The 17,608-nt window shown below is 43.3% G+C and overlaps 1 protein-coding gene across 1 annotated transcript in view; it reads left to right on the forward strand.

Moving 5' to 3' along the window:
• Positions 1–17,608, forward strand: part of LOC115465566 (calpain-14-like) — a 208,611-nt gene that overhangs the window by 92,143 nt on the left and 98,860 nt on the right. The window lies entirely within an intron of this gene.

Raw genomic sequence — 17,608 nt, forward strand, 5'->3', positions numbered from 1 at the left:
TCTTATATGGCAAGATGACCCCTAACAGTAGTACTGGGACTGCTAGGAGTCATAATTGCCACTTTAAACCTAGCAGCTCAATAATGAGAGTGGAGGGGGAACACTTTAACCTTGGCCCATTAAACCATGAGGGAGACCCTAGGTGGACAGATGGAAGGAGTATGTTCTTTTGGGGCTTCTGTTGGGAGGACATATTGAGGAGGTGTATCTTAGCAAGACTCATCTTGGGTGGGGTCTTGATCGGGGACTAATCTATGGGGTCTTGATTAGTGGGCTTATCTCAAAGGTGGGGAGACTTGCAAAGACTAATCTTGGGAAACTTTCCTTCATGGGATTTATCTTGTGGGAGCCATATGTTGGGATTACTGTTGGGGTGAGGGTGGGGAGCAGATTAGGGAGAATCATGGCCACAATTATTTTCAAGTATCTTTGATCAGCAGCTGTTCTATTGGACTGCTGGAAGCATGGCTACACTTAAGGCCAATGAATATTCTCTCCAAATGCTCCAACACTATCCAGATAGAACCATGGCTGAGCCCCATAATGCCCCCTTAAATTAGTGAGCACTACATGAAATAGTGTGCACTACAGCGAAGCAAAAATACACACCCCTACTCTTGGCCTCTCTAGTCTGTCCAATTGCTCCTGTCCACTTTGCTATCACAGTCTCTACTCTCTTGGGATGATGTTAAATGCAGATGCGCTATTGGCTGTCAGAACAGCTACCACACAGTTACATACATACATACATGATAGCTGTGATTGATGGCCATGCTCAAGACCTTCCCAATCCTGCCTCAACCCAGGTTTAGCACTTACCTCAGGATTTTTACCACGCTATAGTCTTTACTGCATGGTAGCACATGCAAGTAGTTATGGTGTATTTAACCCCAAGGCAAATGCTTAACACGTGTCAATAAACATGTCCCTGTATGAACTAGCTTGCTCTTTTATAAAATAATGCATAGCAGATGAATATCGCTACTCTATGTATTTCTAGGTAAAATGCTTCCGCTCTGTACTGGCCCTATCTGGATAGTGTTAGAGAATTTGGAGGCAATTTTTGTTAACACTATCTATATAGTGCTGCTGATAAACTGTTTTACTGCTGTACAGTCCACATCTATGTTTAGTAACTATTTGCAGTAATTTCATTTGCTACACTTTTGATCTGCCCGTTAGCTTTTCCAAACACTTTATCATTTTTTTAACCCGTTTCCAAGTGTAAACATACATGGCTACATATCTTAGATTAACCTATGAAGAAGCATGTTGCCCTCCACTCCCTCTGCAATAATATTTATGAAAGCACAGCATAGAACTAAAGCCGGGACTGATGATCATGGCACTTCACTGGTTACCGTCCACTCCTTGACGTCAACTTCATCACAGCCCCCAGCTGCCTAGCATTGTCAGTTTTTACACAGAAACACTGAGGCAGATAAGGTGTCCACTGTTTCATTCATTCAGTACTCTTTCCTGGAGGAAATATTTTCTGATATTACTCTTGACATAAGGAACAGAGTTAGGATTTCCAATGCCCCCTGCAATATTTGAATCAGCACTCTCCCTCTCCATATCTCATGAATCTTTCCCTACTCCCTGCTGGCCCTCCGCACCCTTACCATTCTGCCACCTTACCTCTATCTAGGCTGGAAGAAATCAGCAAGGAATGGGGTCTTCTAACACAGGCCCACATTCCACATTCCAGTGCTACCAGTTCTGCACCTCTGAAGTCTTCCTGTCAGAGGGTGTAGGCATGACTTGAGGAGCATGGGCATAGCACCACCATGGTATGGAAGGTAAGTTTGGCAAGGGGCTGTTTTCCTATTTAGTACCCTGTAGCAACGCTTACCTTGCTTACCAGGTTGCACCAGTCTTGCTTGACTCTGTCTCCTCGGGGCCTCATACAATGATCTCATATTCCAGAGCAGGTTTTCCCCAGGAAAAAGGTTTACTTCATGTTCATTTATATTTTTAGGCATTTAAGTGTTTCTATCATACCCCTCCTAAACTGTTTTGCTACTGTGCAAAAACACTATGAGATTGATATTCAAAATGAATTATATGGTAAATTTTGGAGTTAACCATATGAATCATTAAGGCTGAAAATTTGGGGCCGCCTACCACATGTCTTTTGGCTGGATATCTTGATGGTTGGTCAACAGTTATGCATTTAAGAGGAGGGATAGAAGATGTTCCAGAGGCAAGGAAAAATTTTATCTAGATAGTGCTAGTTTTCAGCAGTATCTGGATAACTTTGGAGGTCATTTTGGAACTATTGCTTGGCAGGTATATATTTAAATAGTGGCATGTACACATCTAAAAGCCGATTTTACAATGAACTATTATCTATTTGCAAATGCTGTTATTTCATTCTCATTTTTAAGCCAACATGACAGGGAAAGATCCAAAATTTTATTTTAATCCTGTGTTATAAAAATTGTGTACTTTTGATAAAGAATGCACACTCTTTCCCCCGGATTCTATATAGCATGACTAGCATTCCGCGCTGAAATCTAAGTGGATTCTATAACAGCGTGTGTAACTTAATTAGCTTATCAAGCCAATCAGCATTGTTAACAGCACTTAACAAGCACTAATGAGCACTAATTGACAATAATTAGAACTTATGTGCACAAATCACTAAACATATTCTGTAATGCAGAGCGCCTAAATTTTAATGCATTCAGACAAAAAGGGGCGTGGTTATAGGTGGAGAAATAGACACTGTTATGGAATATGGCTCTCTGTGCCTAAATCTACTTGCTGGGATTGATGCCATGTTTTCATTGGTGTAAATGGAGGTGGGTAGATTTTAGGCGCTAGGATATCAACTAAGCATATTCTATACACCACGCCTAAATCTAGGCACCGCTTATAGAATATGCTGAGGCAGAAACGTTTCTGTGCTGATTTTTTAGGCGCCATATATAGAATTTGGCCCTTTATCCATAGGCACCCAACTGAGGGGCCCTTTTACTAAGCCGCAGTAAAAAAAAATGGCCTGCGGCAGTGTAGGCATGTGTATTAGGCGTGCACAGGGCCAGTTTGTACCGCGTCTGCAAAAAGTTTTTTTAATGTGATGGAAAAAGGGCATGCGGTAAAACTGAAACTAGCACGCGTCTAAAACCGGCCTGAGCCCTTAATGCCACCTATTGATCTAGCGGGTAAGGGCTCATGCACTAGACGTGCGGTGACCGGTCGGTGCGAGCCAACTGCTGATTACAACTGGAAACGGTACACATGGGAGGAAATAAATAAATGACATATCCAGGCATTATGGATGAGCGCCAAATCTGAAATTACCACCGGGGGGGGGGGGTCTGGCGGTTGTCTCATTTGGGTGCTTGCTGCATGCGCGTAGATCCTACAGCTGCTTATTAAAAAGGCCCCTAAGGAATAGTATTGCACGATTGAGTAATAGGGCACACTATTGAACAATAATTTGTGCAATAGTGTACATTACCCTCAAAACAAACAAACAAAAAATTTTAAACCCCTGAATGAAATAAAAACATTCCATAAATAACATAGGAAATTAAAGAAAATGAAGTATGTGACTTGCACACTCTTACTGCAGAAATTCATTAGGGGGGGGGGTGTTCTGGGTGTGGTTTGAGTGATCAAAAAAATTATATGGTCCTGATTTTGCATCGGAATACACTTATATTTAGAAATTGTTCCCTTGATGGCTCTTGCATCTCCTCCAAAGCATGCATAAGTGTCAACAAACTGCTCATTTCAGCCAGGGATTTATAGGAGTGATTGAAGAGGCAATTGTAATTAACCTTCTGTTTTTAAGATGACCGCAAAAATGTAACAGTTGGACTTTAGGAACCTGACTCCTTAATTGTAGATTTGTGAAAACTGTCATTTACAAATGTAAGCTCTGGTACTTATACATGTTTCTTTAGAAAACTTAACACATGTCTAAGCACTAGTGTTTATAGGTAGACGTTGTCAAGTGATGCATCTCTTTTTCTAAATATATGGTTTCCTGTAAAACAGCTGTCCCCATTGTACATGCCAGAAAATATCCATGTGCTCTTGCACATCATTTTACAAAAGGATCTATTCTCAGTGGACTTTTTTTTTTTTTACAATGTTTTGCTGAGAATTGTCTTTTGTGAGTTTTGTGGTAGGAAATTCTAAATTGTATTTTTGTTATATTTTATTGTGTGTGTTATGTGTAATCCGCTTTGTTTTTAGGTGGAATAAAGTCTTTTACATAAATAAAAATAGGCTGGAAGTTATAAAATATCCTAATTTGGATATTCCATTTCTAATGTAGGTGCCCTGTGTAAAATGGGGCTTTTTATCTGATTCAGTAGAGCCAGTTAAATAGCTGTTGTAGCTTAAATAGGTAACCTATCTGTTTAATGTTAGGACTCCATAATCAGCGGTCTATCATAAATGAATAATATAACCAAAAAATACATTAAGGTTATTTGGATAACTTATCCAGCTATCTTTAAGCAGCAGTCACTCCGCTGAATGTTGACCTCTACATCTCTGGAAGACAGTATAATATTTTCAAAAAACAAACATTTTGCAGGTATTAGCTTCAGATATATCTAGAATACTAAACATTAGTTCAAATATCCGTCAAAATTATTGTAAATAAAGTACAAAAACAGATTTCATTTCCAATGACGTCTGAAATGGAAAACATTCCATAGGAAAATAACTCTGTATTTAATATGAATATTATTAAAGATTTATATTGTGTTGTTATATAATGCAAATGCATAATATAAAAAAGTGTCAAACATTCTTAAAGGAAGTTTATCATCCTCGATAATGTTTCATTTTGTTCACACAAATATCCACATTCCAAAGAATTGAATTTGCTGACATCTAGAGGCTCTGTGTGGGTACTTCTTGCTGAACTGATATAATCAAACTTTATTCGCGCTGAAGAATTCATGTGTGTGGTCTTGAAAGTTTGTGGTACTTCAGCTTCCTTGGGTAGCTCTTACATTTGTCTAATAAAAAGTATCACAGACTGCAAAGAACCAACAATATTCACATAACAAGGGCTTTTTTGTTTTGTTTTTTACAGAGACAACTTCCCTCTTACAAACTAGGACAAATGTGTTGGCTTTTTTTTTCTAATTTATAGAAATCCTTTAGTTCAATACTCAACAATAAGAGCAAACAATAAGAGCAGCAATATGAGCAAACTCAACAATACAAACATATATTGGATCCCACGTTACTTATGACAAAGGTAATATAAGAAACAGTGCTGACATAACATAATCAAAACATTGGTTTCCAAAGAAAACATTTTTTCCTTTTAATTTTACTTGTAAAAAGAAAAACCATAGCATAAAAAGGAAAAAAATAAACCAAACCACCCTCCCTCCATATCAAACATTAATCTAAGTGAATTCCCTCTCTCATACATACCCCGCCTCTACCCCATGGTAAGCCATGTAAGTGCTCTCTAAATGCAACCAGGAGAGATGACTGATGAATGGCCATGTCTCAACTCCCTCCCAACTCCTATCAATTCCTTCTCGTAAAGGTCCCCACATTTTGTCCCACTTAGGGCAGTGGCGTAGCCAGACCTGACATTTTGGGTGGGCCCAGAGCTGGCATGGGTGGGCACTATGTATATGGGCATGGGTGGTGTTTCTTGGCATGCACTTGATGATGGATTCTGGATGGTCTGCCCAATGGCTGCCCTGCATCAGTATAGGCCACATGCATACTTGGTGAAAAAAGCAGTGTGTTTGAATGTGGTTGCGTTGTGCCATGTCAGACTTGGGTCCATCCCCATGGCCGGCATTGGCCCGTTCCCTTCTGTGCCTTGCCCTCTCCTCCCCGCCCATCCATCCCATGGCTAGGCATGAGCCCTGCCTTGCCCCCCCCCCCCCACTCCTCTTGTAGCCTGGTGTCAGCCTTGTCCTGCTCCCTGTCCACCCCCCATGGTCTGGCGTCCCCCCCCCCCCCCCCCCGGGACACCAGCACTAAATATAAAGCTTTTTTTATGTCCTGGGCATTGCAGGGCCTGCCTCCACCCGGAGACCTACCTACATTGAATTTGCAGCATTTTTTTTTTAGCCTGGGCAATGCAGAAACCACCCCAACCCAAAAACCCACCAACATTTACAACCTTTTTAAAACTTTAACCTGGGCACTACTAAAATGTATTGTTGGTGGGTTTCTGGGTGTGGGTGGGCTCTTCACTGTCTGGGGCAAGGTGGAGGTATATTTGGACTCTTCAATGGCTTTTTTTGCCCTAGGCAGGTGAAGAGCCCACCCCCACTGGGAGGCCACCGCGGCCAGCATTGCACTGTACACAACATTAAAATTAAAACATTTTTATTTGTTTTACTTTACCTGGACAGCTTGGCTTGCATCATGTGGTGGCAGTGCGGACTCAGAGGGCACCGTGCTCCGTTCTGTGTGTGGCTGTGTGCTGGATCCTATGCCTACTGGGGCCGAAAGAAGTGCTGAGGGTGGCCTGGGGGGGGGGGGCAAGAGAAGGCTGTTGTTGCTCTGGCGGGGACATCACGCAGTGGAGGAGCTGCGATGCTGGCGGCAGTCGACAGATTTTCCCCTGCTGCACTGTGGCATCAGCGAGCGCGCGGGGGGGGGGGCCAGGCGGGCGCGGCGGCGGAGTTCAGCGTGAAGATGGTCAGACGTCATGGTGGGCGGGCGGGGGAGTGGCGTTGTTTGACTGGCCAGGTCTGCCGAGTGCCGATTTCCAGGTCAGGAAAGGGGACCCAATATAGAAGGGTTAGTCTGGTGGGAGGAGGTCTGGAGCACTGCCGGCTGCCGAAGGGCTGCACGTCATGGAGGCTCAGCTGAGTTGTGGCGGAGAGGCACCGGGGTACACATCCTGTCAGGGCAACTGGGTGGGCCTGAGCATAGTTTGGGTGGGCCTGGGCCCACCCAGGCCCACCCGTAGCTACGCCCCTGATCTTAGGGTGCCTTTCCATTCAGTCTGCAAACATTCCATTTCACATCTCCAACAAGCAAATGGAACCAATAGAAAAATGTAGTGGAATCATACTGGGATCAAGCACTTTCACTGAATTCTCCTTCAAATTTATAATACTAGGACCCTTAGACAGAGCAGCCTCCATTTCCTTCCATATGTTATTTATTTATTTTGGTTCAATGTGGCTTACACTGAAATGGTGATCTATTTTGGAATGAGATTTATTTATTTTATTTATTTATTAGGATTTATTTACCACCTTTACTCAGCAGCCCTTTTACAAACGTGCACCAAAACGTGGCTTGCAGTATTGTGGGCACGTGTGTTGGGCGCATGCTGGACCATTTTTCCAGCGCATCTAGAAAAAAGGGAGTGGTATTTTGGGGCTGGGAAATGGACATGCAGCAAACCAGCACACATCTGTTTACGGCCTGAGCCCTTAACACCACTCATTGACATAGCGGTAAGGGCTCACACATTGCACCATCCAGTGCACGCCACCTGCCAATTACTGCCAGGAATGCCCCCATGGTAGAAAATAGAAAATTATTTTCTACCGCGTGTTTTTGGTGCATGCCAAACTCAGAATTATCACCAGACACAGTAATGCCAATTTGACGCACACTTCGCGCGCATAGGCCCTTACGTGCCTTTGTAAAAGGGCCCCTCAAGTCAGTGTACAGTAAGAATAAATCAAACCTGAGGAACAGGCAATTATAGCAGTGAAAATATTAAAATAACGATGCAAATTATAGCATAGTATACTTACAATGTCAACACGATACGTAATAGAACATTTTAATTGGCAGTGTAGGGCATAAGCAAGGATGGAATATATAGATAGGTAAGAGGAGTTAGAAAATAAGGTGACTAATTTAAAGAAAGTTGCACATGAGGTCAAAGAGATGGTTAACATATAGATAGGTAAGAGAATAAGAGGAGTTAGAAAATAAGGTTACTAAAGAAAGGTGCACATGAAGTTAGATATATGGTTAAATATTATCTCTGCTAGGATAGGACTGGATAAACATGTCCTGCTGCAGTATGTGCAGCTCGTGGCACTTCTTGTATATTTTTTTATTTATTTGTTACATTTGTATCCCACATTTTCCCACCTATTTGTAGGCTCAATGTGGCTTACATAGTACCAGAGAGGCCTTTGCAAGTTAGTTACTTCTTCCATTAAAGCCCTGGTTGAAGATCCAAGCTTTCACCTGCTTCCTGAAGTAGAGGTAGTCTTGTGTTAAGTGGAGCCTTTCAGGGAGTGCATTCCAAAGTGTGGGAGCTACTCCGGAGAAGGCTCGCTTGCGGGTATCACATCATGTAATGTCTTTTGGAGAGGGTGTGGTTAGTAATAGTTCTTGAGAGAACATTAGTCTTTTGAAGTATGTAAAGGATCATCCTATTCTTCAGTTATTCGGGGCCATTTCCTTTAAGGGCCTTAAAGATCAGACAATACAGTTTTAAATTTAGTCCTGTGTCGTACTGGTAGCCAGTGACGTTTTTGCAAAAAATGGTGTGATGTGGTCATGTCACTTGCAACCTTCTATTAGTCTTGTTGCAGCATTCTGAATCAATTGGAGCTGGTGCAGGCCCTTTGTAGTCAGACCATTGTAGAGTGCATTACAGTAATCCAATCTTGATGTTATCATGGCATGCACAACTTGGATAAGATTTACCTTCTTGATGTAAGGAGAGAGGCAGTGTAGCTGTCACAGGAAGTAGAAGCAGCTCTTGAAGGTGGCTTGGATTTGGGGAATCAGAGTAAGTGTTGAATCTAAATTCCAAGGTTCCTGACTTGTGCTTTGAGGGGGAGCTCATACTTCCCAAAAGAGATTTCGATGTCAAGTATGTATCCACTTGTGTTAGGGACCAAGAGAAGCTCTGTTTTACTTGGTTTCAGACAAAGTTTATTGTATTTAGCCCATTATTGAATTATGTTAGACAGGTAATCAGTTTATTCAGGGCTGTAGATAAATCAGGTTCAATGGGTATGAGTAGCTGCATATCAGCCGTGTAGATGTAGAACTGAGATGTAGAAAATAATTGACTGAATCAGTTGAGCTAGTGGCTTGAGATAGATATTGAACAGAATGGGTAACAGTGTTGATCCTTGTGGTACCCCACAGGTCAGTGCCCATGGTGGCGATGAGTTGCTGCCAAACATCATGGATTTTTGCCAGTCTGATAGATAGGATCTGATCCAAGCAAGTACTGTTCCATTGATATCTGTTTCTGACAGTTGTACTAGCATGATATCATGATCCTAAGTGTCAAAAGCTGCTGAGAAATCTAGCAGTACTAACACCGAGGCAAATCCTCTGTCTCGGTTTCTGTGAAGATCATTTAGTAGAGATATGAGGACCATTTCTGTTCCATAACTGGGTCTGAATCCAGATAGACATGGATCTAGCCAGTTTCTCTCGTCTCGCCAATATCTGAGTTGAACACAGACTGTTTGTTCTATATGTTTCCATAGAAATGGGATGTTGGATACTGGCCGGTAACTTTCAAGTTTGTCCTGGTCAAGGTTGTTTTTCTTTAGCTGTCATGCTTCACACGAAACACTGGATAGTGAGCCCTTGGGCCACTGCCGAGGGGCAGCAGCGGCAGGAGGAACACCCACCGGGAACAAGGCTGAACCCAGACAGACCAGTACCCCCCGGACTGGAGTGGCAGGACCGGAACAGTAGCCACAGCAGAGAGCAGGAAGATAGTCCACAAACCCAGCAGAACCTTGGGCAGGCAGCAAATAAAGTCAAGGTCCAGGTCCAGGCAAAGGTTCAAAGGCAGGCGGCAAGCAAAGTCAAAGTCCAGGTCCAGGCAAAGGTTCAAAGGCAGGCAGCAAGCAAAGTCCAGGTCCAGGCAAAGGTTCAAAGGCAGGCAGCAAGCAAAGTCAGTAGCATTAACCAGGAAACAGGCAGAGACTTGGCAGAAACTGAAAGTAGCAAGGGAAGCACAGCAACAAACAATCGCAGAAGACACACCTCTGAGGACCTCTGTTGCAAGGCAAACTAGGAAAGTTTCCAGGTGGTGAATAAAGGCCGGTAGAGCCTGGTCTTGAAAGACCTTGTAGATAAGAAATGAATCAACTGGTGGTAGGCAAAGTATCCATTTCCGGAAGGTCACACATGTGAGAGAGACTCTCAATAAAAAAAAATGATTGCTATCAACCACTTGCCCCCAGCATATCCCACTTACGAAACACCTGAGAACTCATTCCAGGCACAAACAGTAAGCTCGATAAAATAGATGTGTTCCTAGAATGTAAGGCAATCCGACTCCTGATACATCATTTCCCAATAGTGAAAGGTCACTGTAATAGTGAGTCACAGGTCTGATAACAGGAGTCTATATTGTTTAGGAAGCCATAGCAAATTGCCAATGGTACTGGCCCCATCACTGACTGCTCCAAGGCAACCCACTTCTTATGAGGGTAGGCCGGGAACCATCCCATAGCTGCACAAACCTGCACTGCACAACAATAAGCAACCACATTAGACAGTTCCAGTCTACCCTTTTTCCTATCCTTATAGAGTATACTCCATGGGAATCTCAGGCTTTTATTATGCCAAATTAAATTTGATCAATCTCTCCTGAAGAGAGGACAGCCATACGCCAGGTACAATGATAGGCAGCACCTGAAATAAATACATCAAGCTTGGCAATACATTCATCTGCTAAACCATGAAAGTTCTAATGAATCCCAGCATTCTGATCTAGTCTGAGCTCCCGCAGCAGGATGGAATAATTGGTCTTGAATAAATCCTTATATGCCAATGTAAGATTCACACCCAAATACTTGATACCGGATCGCACTCACATGAAGGAAAGCAACAAATGAAAACTTTGCAGTGTTGCAGATGGTATCTCTGTTGCGAAAGCCTCTGTTTTAGTAAGACTGACCTTAAACCCTATGAGCTTTGCATAGCCCTGAATATTTCTGAACAGGTTTGCTAATGAAAGTAAGGGCTTAGTCAAGGTAAGAAACATGTTGTCTGCAAACAGGGTAATTTTAAATTGCTTCCCTCCTCCCTCATTTCCATTCTCATATCATCAGGGTTAATTTCCTCCCATTCACATGGACAGAGGCCCTGGGATAGGTATATAGTGTCCAAACCCATCTCCAAAAAAAGGGGCCAAAGCCAAACCTCTCCAACACCACATGCATGCCATCAAATGCTTTTTCTGCATCAATGACCAGCATACAAGTTGGCATAACCTTATTTCTGACCACATGATTCACGGCTTTCGCTCTCCTTATATTGTCAGAGGCCTGTCACCTTGAAATAAACCCTACCAGGTCTGGACTAATCAATGATGGTATGGCCACTGCCAGTCTGTTTGCAAGGACTTTAGCCAGAATTTTTACATGGGCGTTCAAAACTGAGATCGGTCTGTAAGATGAACATTCAGTTGTGTCCTTCTGGGGTTTAAGAAGCACTGCTATCCAAGCATCCCTCAGGGATGCCAGCAAGGTCTCCCCACCTCTGACTGCATTGAAGTGGTTGGCCAGCAGAGGTGCCAGCATGGAAGCATAGGCTTTATAAAATTCCCCAGTAAGGTCATCTAGGCTGGGAGCCTTACCATTAAAAAGGTCTTAGATAGCCTGCAAAACTTCTTTGGCTGTCCAGCCAATCCCTCTGCTCCCGAGTTATGGCAGGGAGAGCTTTCCTGGCCAGATAGTTCTTTTTTTTTTTTTTTCTGGCCAGATAGTTCTTAATCTGATCTTCCCTAATATCAGAATCCTGCCAATAGATTGTTTGATAAAAATCTCTAAATGCATCTCTAATCAATAAAAATTTAGTTTTAAAAAATTCCCATTCTTAATACAAAGCAGAGAAGTACTTTTTAAAACCATACTGCTCCACTACAGAGGAGCTTTGTTGTTCAGCCAGTTTACCTGCCAAAAAGAGTGAACCATTGTCTGATATGGAGTCTCCAGCTGGAGATGCATGTTGAGTCAGGGCGTTACCAGGGGTACACAGGGCTTTTGCCATTCCTTTTGAGTCACCACTTTTAAGATTCTGAGCCATCCAGGCAAGACTTTTAGATGTCCAATGATGTGCTTAAAGTATGTGGAGGATACAAATGGCCAAGGATTATCTTGGATTGGAGCAGGTAAGAAGCTAGCAGCTCAGATCTACATTCAAGATAATGACATCACTTCTTCTTTGTGTTGGTTTATATTTTAACATGTCTACTATGAAATTGAGGTCAACCAACAAGTCATTCAGTGACATCTTTTTCCTGTGAATAAATTTGTGCCTATCTTCAGTGGCATAAGCTCAAATTGAGGGCCCCCAAGCAAATGTTTTCTACGGGTTCTTCCCAAAGGCTTAAATGTAACAAATAGAGGAGACCTCCACCAAGTCTTTTGTTGAGTTGTAAAAGAGTAGCACAGTAAATGAAGGGTGAGAAAAACCTGCATGGTCCACTTAGTCTGTCCAACAAGGCAGCCAGAACCACAATTGCCAGTCTGTACAGGTTATACTTCTTCATGATTGAATACTACGTCTTGTGTGTGTCTTTGATCCAGATCCCTGGTCACTCAGTCAAAGCAATCAATCAGATTCATTTGGCGCAATTTTCCTGTGATAAAATCATGTTGCTTAAGATATTGTAAGCCATTGGATTCTAAGAAGCTCACTATCCTTTCTTCAGCAGCACTTCCATTACTTTTCCAACCACCAAAGTGGCTTATAGTTTCCCACTACTTCTCTATCACATTTTTGAGAAGAGGGACCACATCCATTCTTTCCCCATCTGTGGAATTTCTTCCATCTCCAAGGAATTATTAAACAAATCTCTGAGGACCTGCTAGAACTTCTCTGAGATCACTCAATATCCTTGGATGGAATCCATCTAGTCCCCTGGCTCTGTCCAGTATAAGCTTTTCAAATTTTTCATAAACACTTTCTTCTGTGAATGGTGTAAAATCATGTGACTCTTATCTTGAGACTTGGCTCTAGCAGCAGAAGATGAACGAGTGCTTTTGTGGTTGCTTGAGGTGGGAGAATTGGCTAATTTAACTGAATAAAAACACTAAAGGTAAGAACACTGTTGTTCTGCTATACTTCCATCCTTGCAATATGGGGGTTCAATGGGACTCCTCCTTGACTGGGTATTTCTGTACTGTGGAGATTTCTTGGGTACTATTTATGCCACTGACTAGGTTTCAAGTCCTTTCCTTTTATCAGTGTATAGAACAGTGGTGGGAAATTCCAGAACTCCAGGATTGCAAACTAGCCTGGTTTTCAGTGTACTTATAACACATAAATGAATCCATCTCTTGTACCAAGTACCTAGAAATACTTATTTTATTTATTTATTATGTATTTAAAAAACTTATAACCCACTTTAAACCAAAGTGACTATCATAGAAATATAAATAAAAAATTCTAAACAAAATAGAAAACATATGTATAAAGAATATTCATTGTGGGTGTCTTAAGAATACAGGGGTCCCTTTACTAAGGTGCCGAAAAATGGCCTGAGCTGGTGTAGACTAGTGTATTGGACACATGCAGGTCCATTTTTCAGCGCACCTGCAAAAAATGCTTTTTTTTTGCCAAAAATGGATGTACATCAAAATAAAAATTGGCACACGTCCATTTTGGGCCTGAGACCTTACCGCCACTCATTGACCTAGCAGTAAGGTCTCACACATTAACTGGGTGGTAATGGTCTACATGCTTACAATGCCAATTACCGCCCGGTTAGCACCATGTGCAGGAAAATTTCTGATGTGCTTAGTGGATGAGTGTAAAAAATGAAATTACCACTGGGCCACGCGGTAGCCGGGCAATATTGGCGCCTACATGGCTTACTAAAAGGGCTTGGTTACTGGTCTTCATGAACCAAAACTATCACTGGCATAAAATAGAGTACCGCATTCAAGATAGAAGACACATTTCCCAGGTCAATAGCTTGGAGCACCAAGGACAGCATGGTCATCTTTTTTTTTTTTTAATTGATTGATTGGTTCTCTTTATTTGTTTTGTTCTCAATACAAAATTGTTGTTCATAACAGAGAAAGATATGTAATACAACAGCTCATTCATCAAACAAGTATACACAGCTGCAATAACTAAGTAAACCCGTACATAAACTTGTACAATATGTTGTCCGTTGTAATAAGGAGCCCCTAATCCTTCTGTATTGAGTTTTCATTTTTCCCCTATCATCCAATCACACATAGCCCACCCTCACAATCATGCATGTCCACCACAACATCCAACCCCTGCACCCTCATAACCTAAATCCCCCTCCCCCCTCCTAACCCAACCTGTTTAGACAGGAAGCCCACAAATAAGCATATTGGCGATAGCATGGTCATCTTTTATTTATAGAGTGATTTAAAAAGTAAATTTGGCACCTAAAAAGTATTTTATCCATGTAGTTGACTGAAAATTACCCAACCTTAGCACCACTCTCAAATGATCTCCAGTGATTTCTAGGTTACTTGAGGCCAGTGGCGTACCAAGGGGGGAGGGGGTGGGGGCGGTCCGCCCTGGGTGCACGCCACTGAGGGGTGCCACGGCGCGTGCCTGCTCTGAGTTCGCTGACTTCGCGCGTTTGCTGCAGCTCCCTCTGCCCTGGAACAGGTTACTTCCTGTTCCGGGTCAGAGGGAGCTGCAGCGAACGCGCAAAGTCAGGGAACTCTGAGCAGGCGCGCGCTGCGGCACCCCCCCCCCAGCAGCGGTGTTATCTGGGGGGGGTCCGTACTGCATCGGGGGGGGATGCTGCACCCAGGGGGGTTTCACGCTGCATCGGGGGTGGGTGCTGCAACCCGAGGGGGGGCGGGGCGCCGCCCGGTGTCCACCCCCCTTGGAACACCACTGCTTGAGGCCCACTCCCAGTGGTCCCATAGTTCCCAGAAAGCACTCACAGACCCAACACACAATCCACCAAGATTCTTTATCAGTCCAGACAAGCAGAGTGAACAAACAATTGTGTTTATTCTCATAAAAATATTGAACACTGGACAGAAAAAGTGCAGTCGGCAAACAGTAACAGTAACTGAAAAATGATCAATTAGAAAAAGTAACTAAACATTTGTTGCTTTCTAAAAAGTACCTGTGAAGATCAGAACATATAGTTGCTCACCAGTTATCAAATATACCTGTTTTATAGGGCTTCAGCAAAGAGCTTTCCCTTCTCCTGGGCTGAAACTGGAGTAAAAGCCAGTACAATTCAAATGAAAATGAGCTCCTGGGCCAATCAGAGCCCAGACAACAAGTTTTAAAAGTATACCGCAGACTGCCTTTCGGCCCTTTCCAAAAGACTTAAACAAAGAAAAACAGCCTTGGTTCTACAGCAACTTCGAAACATAAACATGCACCACCTGCTGACCAAATTGAAGAAATACACTTCAGGACATAAGGAAGGAAAATATCCAATACATTTTACAGGCTTAAAATACACTGTTTCTTCACAGAAGGCTGTACCTGAGCTCCAAGCAAGTGTGCATGTGCTGGCCTGAGACAGCAGACATTTAGCCACTGATTCTCTCAGGATTTCAGTGTGAGCTCCTTACAGTGTGCACCAGTCTCTGCCTTCAGCACAAACAGCAATCTACAGATTTTACTTAAAATTAGAGGATCAAAGATCCATTCTGAAACTTTAAATTCTGCTGTTTGCAGCCAAATCAACCACAGATAGTCAGAAAATGACATACTGAAGAAAAATACACCACAAAATAATAATGATAATAAGAGGGTCAATGTTCAGCCAGCGGCAGTGATCATTTTGCTGACCGGCACTGACTTTATTCCCCGATGTTCAATGATAGGCCATGTTCAAGGTTTGGCACTGAATATCTGGTTTATGGGGAGATAGTTATTTATTTATTTACTAATAGAAAAAGCCCGTTTCTCATTGAAATGAAACGGGCGCTAGCAAGGTAATCACCTTCTGCCATTAATTTTTTAAGGGAAGTTCCAACATCCCCCCTCCCTCCCTCCCAATTCCAGGGACCCCCCTCCCTCCCAGTTCCAGGGTCCACCCTCCCTCCCTCCCTACTGGTTCCAGGGTCCCCCCTCCCTTCTTCCCAGTTCCAGGGTCGTCGTCCCTCCCTCCCTTCCAGTTCCAGGCCCCCTCCCTCCGAATTTTAAAAGTCATCCTGACTTACCTTGTCGGGGTTACGGCAGCCGGCAGCAGCGGTAAAAAGCGTGCAGGCTCGGCACTTACTTCAGTTTTCCCTTCTCTGTCTCTCAGCTCTGGTCCTGCCCTTGCGGAAACAGGAAATGAGGGCGGGACCAGAGCTGAGAGACAGAAAAGGGAAAACTGAAGTGCTGAGCCTGCACGCTTTTTACCGCGCAAGGTAAGTCAGGATAACTTTTAAAATTCGGAGTGAGGGGGCCTGGAACTGGAAGGGAGGGACGACGACACTGGAACTGGGAGGGAGGGGGGACCCTGGAATTGGAAGGGAGGGAGGGGGACACTGGAACTGGGAGGGAGGGGGGACGGACGACGACCCTGGAACTTGGAGGAAGGGAACGAACTTCCGGTGGGTGAATATTATATGCAGCCTTCCCTTCCCTCCGAGGGCAGGGCAGTGAGAGCGAGTGCAATTGCCTGTGGTTGGTCCCTTCTCCTTCTGACGTTGTGTTTGTTTCCTTGGCAACTATACAGAGTTCCCTCGAGGGCGGGGCGATTACGAACCCTACGAACACTACACGGCTTCACTGCCATGCTGCCATGGAGTCAGCTTCAGAACGCTGGCGGTGCGAATTATTATATTAGATTGGGATTTATTAACCACCTTTATGTAGAGATTCAACCAAAGTTAAAGTTGAACATCAAACTTTCAGTTTTGTTAACAGCATAACAATTTCTAGAATAAGCAGCATAAAATCTATTTTACTGTTTTGGGATCTTGCCATGTACTTGTGTCCTGGATTGGCCACTGTTGGACATCCAAATCCTGAAATTTGGTCATTCCTAGATTTGGTCATCCCTAGACTTGGTCATTTCTGATTTTTGGCAATAATCGAAATCAAGGACGTCCATGTCAGAAACAACCAAATGCAAGCCATTTGGTCGTGGGAGGAGCCAGCATTTGTAGTGCAGTGGTCCCCCTGACATGCCAGGACACCAACCGGGCACCCTAGGTAGCACTGCAGTGGACTTCATAAATTGCTCCCTGGTACATAGTTCCCTTACCTTGTGTGCTGAGCCCCCCAAAATCCACTTCACTAGATCACAAACTCAGGATGACATGTAATTGAGTAGGTAGTATGTAGGAATCAACCACCAAGTTGGAGGAACAGAGAACACTATGGACGTAGGGAGTCAAAGATGTCATACACAGAATTTATTCATGAAGTACAACTTGTAGACGACACGATGCCGTGTTTTGGCATTGATCACGCCTGCCTAAGGAGTCTTCGGTTCTGCTCTTTCAAGCACAAAGTGTCAGAAAATCAGCTTTTGCAAAGTTATGTCTGAAGCAGGTGTGGTCAGTGCTGAAACATGGCACTGTCGTGGCTACGGGTTGTACTTCATGAATAAATTCTGTGTATGACATCTTTGACTCCCTCATGTTCTTGGAAGTGTCATTTCTTCACACTACTCCTTTGACTGTTCTTATCAAGTAGCTAGTGACAATAGAAGCAATATAACATGATGTAGTCAGCCTGTACTATGAAT

Source organism: Microcaecilia unicolor, chromosome 3 (genome assembly GCF_901765095.1).
Source record: "Microcaecilia unicolor chromosome 3, aMicUni1.1, whole genome shotgun sequence".
Taxonomy (NCBI): domain Eukaryota; kingdom Metazoa; phylum Chordata; class Amphibia; order Gymnophiona; family Siphonopidae; genus Microcaecilia; species Microcaecilia unicolor.